General features: G+C 46.5%; 1 protein-coding gene across 1 annotated transcript in view; it reads right to left on the bottom strand.

Annotated features, from left to right (window-relative positions):
- Positions 1-17,151, bottom strand: part of BLK (BLK proto-oncogene, Src family tyrosine kinase) — a 73,869-nt gene extending 56,718 nt beyond the window's left edge. Inside the window, exon 1 of the mRNA XM_077868627.1 lies at positions 16,977-17,151. The gene's annotated coding sequence lies outside the window, so the exon portion shown is untranslated. The remainder of the gene's footprint in view (positions 1-16,976) is intronic.
- Between the last annotated feature and the right edge of the window lie 419 nt (positions 17,152-17,570).

A 17,570-nucleotide genomic window follows, 5' to 3' on the forward strand; every position in this document is an offset into this window, starting at 1 on the left:
TAACCAATACTTCAAGACCAAGAAAGCACATTGATCTAATGTTTAATGTTGTATCATATCTAAGATGCCCAAAATTAAATTATAATTTCCTTTCTTTTATTGCATAATTATTTCAAATATTTCAGGAAGTCGCCTATTTTTTAAAAATGGAAGTATAGTTGACACATAATATTACATGAGTTTCAGGTGTACAGCATGGTGGTTTGACAAATCTATGTGTTCTGCTGTGCTCACCGCAAGTAACTATTACATTACCATTGAGGAAATCTTACCCCTTGAAGGGCTGCCAATTTTCAGTAATAATAAGTGGGTAATTTAGCAAAGGTTCCCAGAGGAAGCAAGGAGAGTGAAATGGAATTACGCCCCATCTTCTTTGCCTCCAGGTAAGCCCTGGAGTTTACAGAGATTTAGCACAGGAATACTAAGGGAAAGGAAGTCAAATACATTTAGGAAGCTAAAGTCACTTATTGGTGCCAAGTAGTTTGTTGTTAATAAAACATCTGTTTGAAAAGCCCAATGATATTCAGGAGATCATGAGCCGAAAGCTCCCACCCGTTGGGTTGAACTATCGAATTTGGTCTCTTGAATTTCAAAGTTTCTTTGGCTCCTTAAGCCTTGAGTGATAACATTTCAGTTTGATAAACACAGCTCACCTCCTATGGTTAATGCTTGTAGCCGGAAAGAACAATTAACCAACCACAAATATTTCTGTATAAGCCTGACTCCCTGGAGAAAAATGCAAGGCTTTAAAAAATGCCAAAATATTTCCTTTAGTTAAGCACCATGGATGGCCATAATCATAGCAAAGTCCCTCACCTTAACACATGAGCAATTAGCTTTGGTTAAAGAAATAAAAATAGAAACAATTCTCAACCATAAGGCACCTTAGCATAATGGGTATGCATATAATGGGTATTCATATGTATGAAACAGACATGGGTTCAAATCCAAAGCTCCCTGCAAGCTAGCTGTAAGCCCTTGGAAGTATTTCCAAGCCTCAGTTTTCTCATCCTTAAAATAGGGATAATATGTTCTCCATCCCATGACTGGACCTCTGTATATAGACACAAATCTTTAGGATTCTTTCATTTTAATCCCAGCCTCCCAAGAGGAGCTGTGAGGAGTGTGTGTGAGTTGGTCAGGGGCGGCGGGGAGATAAAGAAAGAATGGGAGAGAGATCAGTTGTCTTTTATTTTATTATTTTTTTTTTTGATCAGTTGTCTTTTAAAACATTTTTGGGGTGACAGCCTTCTTTGAGAATCTGATGAAAGTACATATTTTTCCCAGAAAATATACTTTTGTACACACAGTACCCAGTTTTGTGCCCAGTTTCAGCACTCTTCTCCTTGCTTGTGCTCTGTCTCTCCCTCTCAAATAAACAAAGAGAATTCTAAAAAAAAAAAAAAAAGAACCTTGGGACAGATGAAGCTAAAGCAATGGGTTTTATTTCTTCCATTTGTTTTAAAAGATTTATTTATTTGAGAGAGAAAGAGAGAGGGAGGGAGGGAGGGAGAGTGGGGGAAGGGCAGAGGAAAAGAGAGAGAATCCTGAAGCAGACTCCCCACTGATTATGGAGTCCAACAGGGGGCTCAATCCCAGGATCCTGAGATTGTGACCTGAGGCAAAATCAAGAGTCCGGTGCTTAACCACCTGAGCCACCAAGGCACCCCAGTTTTGTTTCTCCATGAGTCACTTCATTTCATAGAGAGGAAAGCCTGTTCTCTGGCCAAGACCACATTGGTCACCCCAGCTGGCAAACATGGTTGCAGACCACAAGATGCTGGATGGGAGAGGGTGAAGCACACAGGCCACTATTACCATGACATCAAATGCAGTTCAAAGTCCACCTGACTCCACCCTCAAAATGAACATTTTGGCTCCCTGGATAATTGGCATTCCTTGAAAGGATCAGGAAAAAATAGGCTTCAGCTACGTCATAGAGCTCAGCATGGCTTTGCAAACTACATGTTATTTTTTTTAATCATAGCCCTCTATAATGTAAAAAAAAGAAGGAGAAGAAGGAGAGGAAGAAGAAGAAGAAGAAGAAGAAGAAGAAGAAGAAGAAGAAGAAGAAGAAGAAGAATCATCAAACCAAATGATGTCCAGGTGAAATGGTGAAGTAGAGTTAACAATGAAATGTTACGCTTCCACAAAAATGATCATCATGAAGCCATGTCACCATGGAAAAGATGCTTATGTTATGATGAAGAAAAGGAAGAAAAACAGGATCCAAACTGTTATGCCCCTTATGATTCCAGCCATAAAAACTATCTATGACCCAAGACAAGTAGCACTTGGATTAAAGATGTGAGGTTAGTAGAATTATTGATGATTTGTATCTGTTTTCAAGTTTTTTTTTTTTTTGGTATTATCTAATGTTCCCAATTGCCAAGTAAGGAGATAAATGATAAATCTGTACAAAACCAGCCTGTTCTTCCAAGTGGCTATGGCCCTGTCCTGCCTCCAAACAGCCGGCTCGTTCTGTGACTTCCCTTCTGAGCAGGCTAGGTGGGCAGACCCCATCAGAGCCCCCCCAGACTTCCCCTACTCCCCACAAAACCAAGCCTGCCACTGAAAGAGCAGTGAGAGCCCATTCATTGTTCTCACCTTCCATCACCACCCTGGCGGACCCTCCGAGGTCCTTGGCATCTGAACCTAGCCAGTGGGGAGACAGGTTCATGCAAGCAGCCTGAGGACATCCATGTCCAAATCCGTGTAAGCCTCTGGTGTTCAGATTCATGCCACACACAAGGGAGCTGACCCTCCAGAATCAGAAGTAAATGATTTGTCTGATGCTTGCTGGTGCCGGATAGAGACATGGGGTCTCTTGAATTAGAGAGGTTGGCAGGTTGGTGCTGGGAGGTTGGCAGCTCTCACAACTGACATGAAGAGATTACAGAAAAGTTGCAGCCATAGCAGCAGCTTCAGCTATCAGGAGGCCACCCGGCCTTCTTAGAGGTCATAGTCAACACACTACTCAGTACAGAACCCAGGCCTATGAGGTTGCTGGAAGGACCACTTGTAAAAGAAGTGCGTCCTTTGGCTCACTTTTCTCAGGACAAGTGCCTAATTGCCTCCCTGTCATCTAGGTGCCTGCAGCTAGGGCATGTGGCTTGTAGGGGCAGCAATCTGCCTGCGTGCTGCACACACATTTCCTTCCCAGAGCACTCAGCTGGGGCCTGGTTCACTCTGCCCTGTAAAACCCTTCCTCCTGAACTTCTTCCATCATGGCTCTTCCGGCCCCTGGATAAATGAGTGGCTCCCTAATCGGATGGCCCCAAAGCATATGGCAGGATCTCTGTGACAGGCCTATCAGACAAACTGGGGTGGGGAGGGTGGTTGTACATGTCTGACTTAGCAGCTCTCATTTGTGTCCTCACGGCCTAGTGTGTGTCTGGCTGATTTAGTGCATGTCACAAAAAATAACAATAGGCAACTGAGCCAAGTCCCCCGGGTGGGGAGACAATGGGGCAGGAGGAATTTCAGGAGAGGACAGATCCCCAAAGGTGGACAGCTGTGGGGAGCAACAGGGAAATGAACAGTGATGTCATGGAGGCTTGAGCTACTGGGTTGCCAGGGGTGACGCTGACCCAGAAGGGGAAAGGCAAGCTGGCAGGACCCAGCCCACAGGATAAGAGAGGCATTTTCTGGAGGGCCATTTCTTCAGGCAAGCTTGTGCTAGATGCCTCCTTGGGGAAGAGGTTTCTCGGATGCTAAGTGAGGGCCACCCTGTGCTCCTCCATCCTTGGCTGTCATTTTGGCTCAGTTGCTGCCTGTGGTTCTGCAAGCTAGGATTTCACAGCACACGGGTAGCCTTTGCCTTGATGTGGGCACTAAGTTTCTCTTGCCCGTACCATAGGCCTGGGTCAGGGTTCTACTCACAATGGGCAGCTGAAAGACCAAATAATAAAAAGCTAAGAGCACTGGTTTTGGAGTCACACAGACCTGCGTCTGCATCTGGGCTCTGGTATTTGGTGAGTTCCTTCCTGATGACACCACAGCGCTTTTGTGGGAATTAAGTGAAATCATTGCACAAAGCACCTGGTGCATGTCTTGGCACTCAAGTACTGGCAGCTCTTCCACACTTGACGGATATGCATCATATGCCGAGTAGATCAGCAAAGGGTTGACTGGAAGGAACACTCAGAGCCCATTTAGCCTACCCCCTCATTTGGCAGAATCAAAAACTGAGCCCAGAGAGAGGAAATGCCCCAGCCGAGATGGCGACACCAGTGCCCAGTTGTAGAAAGTCTCAGGGACAGAACTAGCTTGGCACTCCTGGCCATTCTCTTCTCAGCTCTCCTGGTTTCTTCCCCACTATTTGTCTCAGGCTGCTCCTCCAGTCCTAATTTGAGATTACCATCCTGTCTTACTGAAGTCATCTGCACCCCCCAATGCCAGGCTGATCTTTGACACCCTTTCCACTTTTTTCCACCTTTTCCACCCTTTCTTCACATGAACCCTTGTATCCTTCCCCAAACTGTCAAGACTGCCCATTAGAATTCTAGATTGATTGGCTACTTCTAGATTCCAAGTACTGTCTGGCCTCCCGAGCTGGATCCTTTATTTCCATTGGGGTCACCAGGCTTCTGTCCCATTAAAGTTCTTTTAGAGTGTTCATTTTCCTTCCTCTGATGGCTCCGAGGATGTGGGTGCTGTCTTCCCCTCCAATCAGGGTAATCTGCCCTCCTCAGAGGCGGAGATACACTCCACCTCAGCAGGATCCATCAGCGCCCATCTCGATACCCCCCTGGTGGTCTAGGCCACACTTGGCAGATCCAGGATCATTCCTGGGGTGGTCTGCCACAGGTAAGAAGGCGGGGTGCTCTGCTTTCTTCTAAGTTCCTGTGTCATTCCTCCCAGAGCTGGAACTGGTTGGCAAGTCATCCTTCCTCCTTCCACCTGCCTCAATTCCCTTCCCCTTATTCTTCTCGATCCATGGGAGCTCTCATAGCTCCTATGAGCGCCACCTTCAGCCCAGGGCCTGATCCTGGAGACCCGAGATGGAGTCCCATGTCGGGCTCCCTCCAGTGGAGCCTGCTTCTCCCTCTGCCTGTGTCTCTGCCTCTCTCTCTCTCTGTGTGTCTCATGAATAAATAAAATCTTGGAAAAAAAACCAATGGATCAACAGAACATTCAGAAAACAATAAACAAAATGGCAATTGTGTAAGGCCTTACTTATTAATAATTTCTTCAGATGTATTAAACTCTCCAAACGAGAAAAAAAAAATCCAGTATGTAGATCCAGTATGGAAACAAGGTTTACATTGGCACTCTGTGTTGGAAAAAAAAAAAAATCAAATCAACAAGTCCAGCATTGATTATCCATGGTATCCATCCGCAGGTAGAACAGGCACGTGTTTTTTGGGGTTGTGAATGATTTTTTTTTTCTATTCATTTATTATTTTGCTCCTTGTCCATGTTTAAGCCATTGCCACAGGGAAAGAGAAAGCAGAAACAAGAGAACTCTCTTGGCTCAGATGGAGAGAAATGCAGCACATTGGTCTGGACAGAGAGGAGCCCAGGGGATCTCACCAAAATCCCTCTGTCCAGAGTGGCACGGGAGTGCTGGGCGGACTCCCGCTGCATCCCATGATGTGGCCCAGAAGTCCTGGGGCGGGGGGGGGGGGGGGGGGGGGAGGGCTAGACTCGAGTCATAGGTTGGAATGAGACATCCTAGCAGCAGCCTGTGTGGATTGCTAATGAAGACCAGATGGGCCATCTCAAAGTCCTAAGCCCTGTGCCCGCATCCCCCAGAACTGGGACCCAACCCTAGAGAAAGGAGGAGAGCACTGAGCTCACTGGGATTATTTTCCACTACACAGCAGAAATCAAGATACTCAGACTAGACATTCTGTTTTTGAACACTGAGTGTGGACCGAGACTCCTACTCACCCCACATAGATCTGCTCTGTCATCACCTCCCTGAGCCCTCCTGATATTTGTCCAGACATTAGGACCACCTTCATAATAAACTCACTCAACCCACTCGTCTACCTTCTATGAAGCTGCTGTCCTTGCCAAGTTTCAAAGACTTCCCCTTAGCCTCATTGCTCTCGAAAATAGCACATTCTTTTAAATGAACGATAAATGAGCCAAATACATATTTCTGAGTGTGACCTTTGGAAAGTAAAAGAGAATAAAGCCAAAGGACAAATTCAGCAGTGCGTTGTCTACCCTTAGATTTGCAAAGGGGTCACAGGAGAGCTTCAGGGTGGTTTCATGGCTGCCTCAGGGAGACACCCTACAGTGTGGCCGAGCAGAGTGAGGAGCTGGGAGGTCCAGCCTGAGGGTCAGGTGGCTTACTGCTGTGTGACCTCAAAAAAGGGACTCCACTCTCTGGGGGTGCCACTGGGACCTGGTGATACCACAGCGGGTTGTGCACATGGGGACCGAGAGGGTGGAGAGCTGCGTTCACCTGGTATAGTGCTGGAGGCCTCTGCCATCATAGCCACTTGCTGGTCTCAGTGACAGAAGCTGCCAGCCATGCCTGCTGGTGCCTGGGTCGAGGTGGCTTGGCCACAGGAAGGCTCACCAAGCCTGAGATCTCGGGACTGGAAGTTCCACGATGCTCAGGAGCTCTCCGGGTGATGGCACTTCAGGCAGAGAAGAGGGCTGGGCACAAGCTCTGAGGTGTGAGGGGCAACAGGGAGTCACCAGGGACAGGACCGCTGGGGCCACATGCCTGAAGGATGACGAGAGGGGAAACTAGGATGGGACACCCAGATGTCTGGTCCTGTGAGGCCTGGGCTTTGTTCTCAGGCACTGAGGAGTCAATGGAGATTTTACCCTGGGGGTGACAGGGCCATCTTTGAGCTTCAGACACACTTTGCTGGCCACACAGAGGACGGAGGGCAGTGCAGGCCACTGCGGGCGGAGGCAGGAGCTCTAAGCATGTGGCAGTGTCCAGTCGAGAGGCACAAATGGCCTGAGCTGAAGCCATGGAGATCTGGGGACATGTCCGAGAAAGGCGGGGACAGATGTTACTACAGCATTGCCCTCACTCAGGGAAACTGGTGAGCTCACCCCCTGGTCTCTGCAGAGATTCCCACTTTCCCCATGCTTTAGGTTTCTTCTGTGGGGAACAGTTCCCCCTCCTAGAGATGCCAGGGGACTTAGTCACCTTTAGCAGGGCGGCAAAGGACCAGACAGGGAGCCTGAGGGCTTCAGACCCCACCTCTTCACTGTGGAATCAGCCAAAGGAAGGCCATCCCCAGGGAAAGAGGCACACCTGGAGCCTCCTTCATCTTCCTTCTCTATTGCTCCATGGGCCTCTCCTGTGACAGAAAGCCCCCCCCCCCATCCCTGAGCCCTGAGCCCCCAGGGAGCTGCTGGCCATCCATGTACCTGTCTGGGCTCTGAGCTGAGGGAGGTAGGAAGGGGATGCTCCCTCCCTTCTCAGGACCCACTCAGACTAGAAGACAGATATTTCTTGCCATTTGGCAGCAGAAAACTTTGTACAGTGGAAAGAATGAATGAGAACAACTTTAGGGAGGATGATGCTTTGGCAGCTGGATTTCTACAAAATAGTTGAAGCTTGGGAATCTCTTTATAAGGCAGACTTTATTCCTTCATTTTGTTGCAACGGCATTTGTGCTGTTTCATTGTTGTGGATGGGTATGCGTGTGTTGTGGCTGTGAGTGTGCCTGCATACATCTGTGCATGTGTGTGTCTGTGTGTGTGCGCATGTCCACGTGATTGTGTGTCTGTGCGTATCTGTGCGTATCTGTGTGCGTGTGTGAGATGGAGAGAGACCATATCCTACATCAATAACCTCCTTCCCAGGGCATCTGGGTGGCTCGGTGGTTGAGTGTCTGCCTTTGGGTCAGATTGTGATCCCAGGGTCCTGGGATTAAGTCCCACATCAGGCTCCCCACAGGGAGCCTCCTTCTCCCTCTGCCTATGTCTCTGCCTCTTTCTGTGTGTGTCTTTCATGAATAAATAAATAAAAATCTTAAAAAAAAAAAATACCCTCCTTCCCTGAAGAGATTTACTTTCTGTCTTTCTAGTTATAAAATCCTTAAAACAAGGTCCAAAATGGACAGCTTCCCCCAAACACCACATGGCAGAGAGCTCCAGGATGTCTAAGGCTAAAACCACAAGCCCTTCTCAGGCCGAATCTCATGGGCGTGGGGGATGCAGGACACCCTTAGTCACTCAGGCCAAACTCCAAGAGCAAACTACCATATTGGAGACATTTTTGAGCACATGCTTGGTGGAGAATGGCTAGCAGCCTCTCCCAACTGCAAGGAGCTAAAGGTATGTAACCATGAGTATCCATAGGTTTTAAATATGAAACTCATGACAGCATTATATATGGACAAAACCAGCTCCCAAGGGCCCATAGTTCTTACTCTTTCTTCATTCAATTGTCAATGGGCTTTCCAATCAACAGGAAGAGAAGGACCAAACACAGAGGTGTCAATTTGCTTACATACAGGCAGTCTCTTAGTAGCAGGTTTGATAATACACAAATAACTAGGAGGAGCGGAATGGGGAGGAGGGTGGAGTGCACATCATACAAGTGGCTTTATGTGCAGGCAGCAATTAGAGGAACCTGATTTGAAAGCAGAAGGCTCCAAACCCACAGGGATGAATGTTACAGTGTCATTTTGCAGGAACCCAGTGAATGATGCACTGAAAGGATTGCACACCATGCTCAGCCTCACCAAGGGGCCTCATGGAGGAAGGTTTTAAACCCTTTTTCTATACCACAAAACAGTGATCTTTCTGCCAGGAAACTATCATACAAGCCAATGAGATCTTTCTAAAGGTCACAGTCCTAGCTCAGAGGAAGATGTCAGTCACAGGGCCTGTCCCCTCATGTCTGAGCCAGAAGCGTCTCTGGGGGTATTATTTCCACTTCCCATTTGCTGGTTCTCAGAGGTCACTTGTCTTGGTGACAGGATGGAGCAAAGGAGCTTGGGAAGATGTATTTGACTGGGAAGAGAGGATGGGAGCTGGTTCTGTTCTCTGACAGCCCAGGAGGCAAGTAGCTTTAGCTAAGATTAGGCTCTGGCAGAAATATGGGTAGAAAGGACACCCTACTTTACCTCTTCCACACGTGTGAGAGAGCCACCAGGCATGGTTGTCAAGACAGACTTGAGCAGCTGTCGCCCTGCCAATCTCAGCCTCAGAGAGTTGCCAACAATGAACACGCCACACTTCACTGAGCCCGGTTCACCCCTGCTTTGTATATCTAGCTGACACTGGTGGCAAAGACCTCTCAGAGGTGATTCTTGGAGCAGGAAGAGAATCCCATGTTGACCCATGTTCCCATGACATGGGAAAGCCACTTTTACTCCTTGGCAGTTAATTAGAAGCCAATCCTTTTTGTGCCAACAGTCCCGAATCCTCCTGAATTGATGAAATCTGATGAAAGCCAGAAATGGGTCTTTGCAGAAGGTTGCCCATGTCCACAAATGCCTGCATGCAACTTTCAGAAGCTCATAAGCTCCAGGAAACTCATCAGGGATCCATGGTCTCCAAAAGTTAGGTCACTAGCCACAGCAACTGGTGTAGGGGTATGACCCTTGTAGGGAGAGGGTCTCTATCCAGGATCATGCACCCTCTTCTCTTTTCCTGTCACCAAACACACAGCAGGACTCCCTGGGTGCCTGGGCCTCCTTCACAAGGCTCAGGACTCAGGAAATCCCAGGAGGCAGGTTATTCTCTACTCATCTCTGTTTTGCAAAGACAGATGCAGAGAAGATGCTGATCTGTGGTTTGAAACTGAGATATTCTGCTTCTCATCAGCAGTGTGTCCAGGTCAACTTGTACAGGTTTGTAGGAATCAGTTATTAAATTTGGGGGAATTCTGGGAGCCATTTGTTAAGTACATCACTATTCAAAATTAAACCATATAAAATTTAAATTATATAAAATCAAAATTAAATTATACAAAACACAAATAAATGAATTATATTAAAAACGAAGGTAATAATAAATTCTCAGATGTCCTCATTCCCTATTTATTTCACTACCTTTCACTGTTATTTCTGCTTTCCAGGTTGTTTACATCAATCATGTCTGGGTGGTGGAAATGCTGTATAATGATGTGCTTACTGCACATTTCTTCCCAGCCCCCTGTTCAGTCAGGTCACATTGGCAGCTTGAAGTTGGCTAGCTAGGAGTGTTTACACCACAGGAAGAGGCAAGGGCTTCAAACTTGGGTTGATTTGCTTTTTTTGTTGATTGTATGGGCTTCATACAGTGATGGAGAAAATGTTAAGAATGTAGGTTAAACATTAAAATGTGTCCTATGTGTAGCCATTAATAGCACTAAAAAATTGAGAAACGTTTTTTGAGTATTTAAAAACTATTATCCAGTTTGGCAAAGAAGCCAGTGACCTCACTGCCTACCAAGTGCAATTCCAATATGTCTTTGTCACTTCGGTCTTAACATAAATGAAAATACCTGCAACATTCATGCCGCCCCTGTACTTGTATGTCAATTGCAGTCGTAGCTTGACCGTGGATACAAGAATTTGGTGAAAGTCAACAAAAGCACTCTATGGAGAATCAATGGCTCTGTGTTATTTATAATAAAGAATATTGCATATGTTGTTATTATTTGTAAATTATGTGCTACATATTCTTTATACCAGTGAAATTGATAATAAACGTATGTGTGTATGAGTGTGTGTACATTTGTTCCTCGGAGATTGGGTTGTTGAACATTTAGCAGCATACTACTGCTCTCAGTCTAGAAGATACCTATTTTCACCTAACATCCCCACCGCACCACCACCCCCTCTCCCGCCACCGCTGCACTGACAGTTGCCAGGGAGCCCATCAGACAGACAGACAGATACCACAACATTAAATGATTCCTTTCCACATGAATGCACGGGGAAAATAGATTTGAGCCTTTCCCATTAAGCCACCCAAATAAAACCATGAAATGGATTATTTATTACTTTTGATCCCATCTCCAAATGTAATACTACTAAAAAAAGTAAATTTCTTGTGGAGCACCTGGGTGGCTCAGTCAGTTAAGCGTCTGGCTCTTGATTTTGGCTCAGGTCATGATCTCAGGGTTATGGGATCAAGCCCCACGTCAGCCCCACACTGAGCATGAAGGCTACTTAAGATGTTTCTCCCTCCTCCTCTGACCTCCCTTCTCCCAACCCTTTTCCCAACTCATGCATGTGGTCTCTAAATAAATAAATAAATAAATAAATAAATAAATAAATAAATAAATTTTCTTTTTAGGAACGCCTGGGTGGCTCAGCGGATAAGTGCCGGCCTTCGGCTCAGGGCGTGATCCTGGAGTTCCGGGATCGAGTCCCACATCAGGCTTCCTGCATGGAGCCTGCTTCTCCCTCTGCCTGTGTCTCTGTGCCTCTCTCTCTCTGTCTCTCATAAGTAAATAAATAAAATCTTTAAAAAAAAAATTTTCTTTTTAAAAATAAATTGATTGTGGGGCACCGAGGTGGCTCAGTGATTGAGCGTCTGCCTTCGGCTCAGGTCATGATCTCGAGGTCCTGGGGTTGAGTCTCGCATTGGGTTCCCCACAGGGAACCTGCTTCTTCCTCTGCCTATGTCTCTGCCTCTCTCTGTGTCTCTCATGAATAAATAAATAAAACCTTTAAATTTTTTTTGTACCATAGAAATGGCAGGAATAAAGAGAATCTTACCATGGAACAACTACATATAATCTCTGTAACAATACAAGATGGACTATCTGTAAAAATAGACAGTGAAACAAGCTGTTTATATACCTACAATAGACTCACAGCCAAGTATTTCACCATAGGTTGGCCCCTTGGGTAAAACAAATAAACAAGGAATTGGTCTATGTTTTGTACAAAGAAAGGGAACTAATTCTTTAAAAAAATTTTTTTAATTTAAATTCAACTTGCCAACATATAGTATAACAACCAGTGCTCATCCCATCAAGTGCCCTCCTTAGCGCCTGTCACCCAGTTACCCCATCCCTCAACCCCCAACCCTTCTGCAACCCTTTCTTTGTCACCCCGAGTTAGGAGTCTCTCATGGTTTTTCTTCCTCTCTAATTTTTCCCCACTCAGTTTCCCTCCTTTCCCTTATAGTCCCTTTCAGTATTTCTTATATTCCACATATGAATGAAACCATATGATGATTGTCTTTCTCCAATTGATTTATCTCACTCAGGGTAATGCCTTCCAGTTCCATTCACATCAAAGAAAATGGTAGGTATTCATCAGAAAGGGAACTAATTCTTATTGAGCACCCACATATGCACCAAGCTCTTTCAAAAATGCTATCCCGTTTTTGTTCATTTATTCATTTTCTGGTGCTTCTGGAAAGATTTGAAGCCACTTATAAAAACAAACATGAAATAATAGGAGAGAAAAATAGATGAAGAAATCACAACCAAGGTGTAAATTAGGGCAGAGAAACAAATTAAGGGTAAAGCTGGTACATAGAAACACAGACCATGAGGTGGGGCTACCCAATTCTAGCGGTTAAATGCAAATTAGGCTCTAAGTGTCCTGGAGTCCAAAGCACAAGGTGGGAAATTATTGGTGTGAAGAGTCAGTATCTTTAGGACATCCATTGCTCCAGAGAAGCATGGATTTCCTGAGTCTGGAGCCTGACAGTAATTGTGCAACTCTTACTGTGGTCCTGAGTGGAATGGTGGACAGCAGTCTCGGCTACGATGCTTACGATGACACGGTAAGTTCCCTACCTTGTTTCTTACAGCAGCCATCAGCTCTAGCCTAGGATGACATGCCCTCACCAGGAAAGGGTGCCCGAGCATGATTCTGGAATGCAATCCCTGAGATCCAGACACACAGCTCTCGGACCAACTAGCTTGATGGTGGAGAGAGGTGGGGGAGGGGGGAGGGGATCCCCAAAATAACTAGATTCATTTTTCTCAGTTGTATTCAACACATTTCCTCTTTGAGAAACATAACAAAACCATGATCTCCCTTTGAGATTTCAAAATAAATATTGTGAATAAAGGCAAATTTTAAAAGTTACAACGTGAAATGTGCTTTTTACAAATTACAAGGACTCCTCTGGTGATTCTCACATGGAGAACTGAATAGAGTCTAGGTGGAAATATTGTGGACTTTTCAGTTTTAACTCACCTAAGAATTAGGGCTCTGGGGTTTAATTCTTTTAACCCTGTGAACACCGTGATGTGCTGTTACCAACTAATAAAGAAATAAGACTCCAGGGTAGAAGCAACTTATCCGAGTTATGTCAGTACAGAGTGAGGTCAACGATTGCTATTTCACAAAAACATTTGGTGACTTGCTCAAGGTCACATAGTCAGGAAGCAGCAGTGCTATCTCGAACTCAAGCCCTCTGGTCCACAGGCTGGCCATCCAACCTCTGTGTTAGAGAATCCCTGAGCTACAGCTGCTTTGTTGGTGTACTCCTATGCCCACATTCTTTCTAATTCATGGGAGCCACAACCCACTGGGAGATAAAATTAAATTATCATTACTAAATATCGGACTTGGTGATTCCAAATATTTGGTGTTAGTGGATCCTTTTGGGAATGTAGTAGAAGCCAGGAGCGCTCCAAGTGGAAGAGTATGTGTGTGCATAAAAGCTTGCAGACAAGTTCAGAGAGCTCCGAGACCCCGTGACACTCATCAAGGGTCCGAAGTCTCAGAGGTTGGAACTCCCAACTCCATCCATTAAGCGCAGACCACCTCATGTCCTTGAAGACACTACATAAACAGGCGCAAACGTTTCCTGCACTGGAGCAACCCTGAGAGTGAGGACCTCCTGACACTTTGCACCCCAGGTGACTCACTTGCCTCACCCCAGTCCTAGCCCAGCGGCTCAAGTATCAAGGTATGCAGAGGAGCCAGCAGAAAGAGGTAAACGACAAGGAACCCAGAAGAACCTTCTTCTGCAACCTGATTTTTGGAAACATCAGCCCTCTGGTGAGAAAGCACACAGTAGTCTGTGATGAGTGAAGGTCCTGCAGGGTCAGCAGGCAACACAGCAGAGCCTCTTCTATGCCTCAGGCTCCAGCTCCAATCATCCTGCTCAATCTAGTTCTCATATTTGGGCTTGAAGCTGAATGCTAGTTTACAGAAACCTGGGTCCTTTGCTCACACTCCTCCAGCTGGAAGTGGCAAATCCAGTCCTAATGCAGAACTGGCTGGCTCCAAGGCCCAGCATCTTCCTCGGCCAACACCTTGCCTTGCAGTGAGCAGAACACACCAGAAACGTAATCACAAACACCTTCTGCCACAAGGGCCCCCGTTAAAACCCTGGGCACAGCGACAGCACTGAAGCTCTTTGTGGCTAAGGGTCATTATTAAATCTACGTGCGTTTCTACCTTCAAGCTTTCTTCCTCCTGTCTTAATCCTCACTGGCATTCCAGAGCTTGCCCTTGTTCCGTTTCCCTCAAAAACCTTTTCACAGGGTACCCGCCCTGCTCCAGACACTGTCCTGAGCCCTGGCACCCAGAGGGGGATGAAAGAGGACCAGCTCCCTGTCCTGGGGGAGCAAAGGTCCAGAACTCCTGCAAACAAGTAGCCCTTGGCATGTGTCAGAGGTTCACGGGGACACAGGGATGGATTTGGGCATTGGTGATAGAAGAGAAGACAGTGGCACTGATCCCAGGAGTTTGAAGAGGTGGAACTTGCCCAGATGAGAAGGTGGGGAGGGGGTCCCAAGTTGAGGGAGCAGCAGGAGCATGGCCTGGAGTGGTCCAGAGAAGTGAGGCTGGCTTAGTGAAAACAGACAGGGAGGCAGTGGGGGGAACAGGAGATGTGACAGGAAGAGTACTCCAGGCCCAGCAGTAATCGACGATCTCAGTTCTGATCTTCATCTGTGTGTTGTGATTTTCATCTAAGTGCTGTCTTCCTACAGTTTCATGATTCTTTCTTTCTGTAATCTGGCTGGGACATCACCCTAGAACCAGGGCACACCTGCTCTGCTGGGCCTGGGAGTGAGGGTTGGGGGGAGGAGTGGGGTCAGGTCTCTCTGTCTCCCTTGTTACTTCCCCACACACCTGACCCTCACAAACAAAGATGCTGGCCCCTTGACATGGGCCAGACTTGGCTCTGTCTGGCTGCTGCAGACTCAAGGGCAGCAAGTACAGTGAGCTCCCAGGCCAGGTTGTCACTAAAGCAGGAGCTGGTCCTACATTCCTAAGCCCACAGCATGGCTCACAAGGAATTGTTTTCCAGCACAGCTCAAGCTGTTTGGCTGGCCACAGATTCTGTGGGGATGGTTGGGCCCAGAGGATGGCAGGTTCCATCCTGGTATTCCACACAAGGTCAGGGGCCTCACTTGCTTCTGTTCTGGCCTTCCACTTCGTCACCAAGTAAGGGGTCAGGTTTGGGTCTCTGGGCATGCACTTGGAGTCCTGAGAGCCTGAGCCAGCACAGTGAACTCTGCTGGACAGACAGAGGGTGAGGTACTTAGCCCTAAAGCCCCTTACACAGAGGTCAAAAAAATGTGTGTCGAATAAAAGAATAATTGAATGAGAAATGCCACAAAGAAAGAGAAATATAGGGGATCCTGGGTTGCTCAGTTGGTTAAACATCTGACTTCGGCTTAGGTCATAATCTTAGGGTCCTGGGATTGAGCCCTGCATTGGGCTCTCTGCTCAGCAGAGAGTCTGGTTCTTCCCCTCCCTTCATGCTCATTCTCTCTGTCTTTCTATCAAATAAATAAAATCTTTAAAAAAAAAAAAAAAGAGAGAGAGAGAGAGAAATATAGAACTTTCCAGGACTAAGAGGGGTGGGGGGTAGGGGAAGTTGGGAGAGACAATGGTAAAAATGCAGGGGGTATTTTTCCCCCTAGGATCTACTCCAATCCCCAATCCCAGATGTGAGCTCCAGGTTCAGTTGTCATGTCTCCTTACTCTCCTCTGATGTATAACAGTTTCCCCATCTTTCCTCATTTTCGGTGACCTTGACAATTGCAAAGGTCAAGTAATCTGCAGATTGTCCCTCACTTCGGGTTTGTCTGGTGTTTTCTCATAATGAGACTGGGCTTAAGGGTTTGGGGGAAGAACAGCACAGAGGGGAAGTACTTTTTTCCTTGCACCATAGCCAAAGTTATATGATGCAACACAACTTATCCCTTGAGATGAATCCCGTGATTCACCTGCTTAAGATGGTGTCTGCCAGCATTCCTCACCACAGAGCTACTGTTCTTTCCTTTCCATGCTTTATTCTAAGTCCCTTCTGCACTGAAGGTGAGGGGAGCCAAGCTCCATCCAGGAAGGAGAAGTATCTACATATATCATGCACAATTTTTCTAACTATGGCAACACACTGATAACAATTCTTTAGTTCCTGGGTAATGTTGGGATAGTTGGGGGTGAAAACAGTGGCCCAACAGCAAATGACTGGAACAGTTGTCTAAACCCTAGAATTTTAAAACTCCTCTCCAAATATGTTATCAACTGCTCATTCCTTTTCAGAAACTGATCTCTTAGCCAAAAACGTCATCATTAAACCTGTTCCATCACCCGACCCCCGAAGTCTGAAAAATGGAAAACCATATATTTAAAAACAAACAAAATTTTAAAAGGGCAACCACCAATCATTTGCCTTGAGCCAGACACTCCCCATACATCACTGCTCACCTCTCCTATGTCTGCCCCTGAGGTACCATTACCCTGTTTATAGAGAGACTGAGTAACTTGCCTGGAGCCCCACAACCCTCATGCATGTGCCCACCCATATTCCCACCCCACACACTTCTTCTGTCTTTCCTCTGTGGCACATTCTGACTTTTCCAGCTTAGAAAGCTCAAGAAGCGAATCTCCCTGGATGGCTGAACTTTTATAAATCAAAACCAGAACAAAACAAAACACTCTCTAATGTAGAAATGAACCAAAAAAGGGACAATCTATTCACAGTTGTGGCTAAGATCATATTAATGTCTTCTCTATCTGTAACATCCAAAGTAATGTTCCTGCCCCCTCTCCCAACTACAGGCCTCAGAGCATTGCACAGTTGAAAAGAGTAAGATGGTTGAAAAAGCAAAAGATGCAGAGACTTACCTTGATGATGCTCAGTGGCTTGTCACCATAGCTTTTTCAATCCCAGCGCCCTTGTGATGCAGCAGCCTTCTAGCTGTAACCAGCAACTCTTGATACAATCCCAAAGAAAAAGCCCATCCCTGTTGTCTCAATCGGTTCACGTTGCTCGTGGCTTCCTGCTGGTGGCAAGCACCAGGCAGGGGTGGCAGGCTCACCGGTCTGTGGTCAGAGCCTCACCAGCTTCCCCCAAGGAGCCCCGCCCCTCTCACAGAGCACTTTGAAGGCTTCTGTGGGTTTGCTGGGTCCAGTGGGCACCGCTGACCCAGAAAAACCTGTGAGGAAGGACCATAAGCAGCTGGTCTTTCTCAAGCCCTGGGCCACTGTTCCAATGACCCTCTGCCACTAGAATGTTTTCTCATGGGGTTTTGGTTTAATAACATGGGAGGTGTTTTTCTGCACCAAACTTGGCAGTTAGTAAACCTCCAAGCTAACTCTACAAGGTATTTCACTCTGCTTTGCAGCATTTATCTGCTAGACAAGAAAGAGCTTGGTCTCTGCAGCCTTGTGCCATCTGTGTAAGCCTGGGCAGCCCTTCTCTCAGCCTTGTTGGTTTTG

Source organism: Canis aureus, chromosome 24 (assembly GCF_053574225.1).
Source record: "Canis aureus isolate CA01 chromosome 24, VMU_Caureus_v.1.0, whole genome shotgun sequence".
In the NCBI taxonomy this organism is placed as follows: Eukaryota; Metazoa; Chordata; class Mammalia; order Carnivora; family Canidae; genus Canis; species Canis aureus.